This window comes from Tupaia chinensis, unplaced genomic scaffold (assembly GCF_000334495.1).
Source record: "Tupaia chinensis unplaced genomic scaffold, TupChi_1.0 Scaffold000335_1, whole genome shotgun sequence".
Classification (NCBI taxonomy): domain Eukaryota; kingdom Metazoa; phylum Chordata; class Mammalia; order Scandentia; family Tupaiidae; genus Tupaia; species Tupaia belangeri.
This window is the reverse complement of record NW_006159829.1, coordinates 5,266,555-5,267,825: the sequence shown is the minus strand read 5'-3', so window position 1 is coordinate 5,267,825 and position 1,271 is coordinate 5,266,555.

Genomic DNA, 1,271 nt, shown 5'->3' with positions numbered 1-1,271 from the left:
CCATCTTCTTCGCAGGAAAATGTTCTCAGAATTATCATGTATTGCTGGTAAAATTAATTATTTCTTCATGGAATAATGGCAAATTAAAGATGGGAGATTCGTTAGTGAAGGCATGCAATAGTTTCTGTAAGACTAGAAATGTTCATAAAGATCAGTTGCAGCTCCTCGGAAGCCTCTCTGTTCTGTGGAGGCTCAGGTGGCCAGCTCTGCTCTGTAAATAACCCACAGTGAAGGCTGACAAGGCACCGTCCACGCGTCTCCCCTAGTGATGCTCATGAGAAGGTATCCTTATGTTGCAGGATGCTAGTTACTCCCTGAGTGTCTACCAAAACTTGGTTTCAAAGAATTCATTATTTGCTCTGGTATATGGACAAAAGAATCTTATTTGGGGGAATATAAAAGGAGTCTAGTAGAGAACAAGCTAATGCTGCTGTCCTTCATAAGCCATGAGAGAGGCAGAGGAAACAGGAGAGCCAGAGCACTATGGAGAAAGTGAAGTGAAGACAGTCCTCAGCCCGATACTGTCTGCACTATAAAAAGGGCATGAACTTTGGCATAAAATAGATTTGCGTTCTGGTGTTTAAACTCATGCTCCATAAGAAAAGTGCTTTGAATCAACATTGGGCATGTAGTAGGTATGCAATGAAAACTCAGGGCACAGACTCCGATATCAAGACCTAACATAATGCCTTCTATATTGTAGATGACCATTAGTATTTGTGTAAAAAAATGAGCGAACATGTCCTCAGCATTGTATTAACAGAATTTTTTTGTTAAAGACTATTTTTTATTCAACTTCTACTTACAAATTATGCAAAAAGAGAGTTAAACATACAGTATGAATTTGAAATGTAAAACTAAGTGGATTCTAAAATATTTTGTCTAACCCCTTACAACATGGCATATGATTTTGAAAATGAGAGAGCTTCAATTATAACAATATGTTTAGTATCTTCATTCATTATTACTAACAAAAAATCTGAGACAGGATGAATTTATACAGAAATAAAGGTTTATTTCCACACTTAATATTCTGATGGCTAAAAAATGCAGAGGCTCAGGCTACAGCATGGCCAATGGAAGCTCAGAGGGTGGCAGGCATGTGGCAGGCTGTCAGAAGCTCCCTCTATGTACAGGCAGCTCTTAGGAGAACTTTTTTTTTGAGAGGTTTTTGCTATAGGGCGCATGGGCTCGCCAGAAAGACAGAGGGACAGAGAGACAGAAAATGAGAAATCACCCCCTGGGGGGATGGTCATGTTACAATCCCTTCT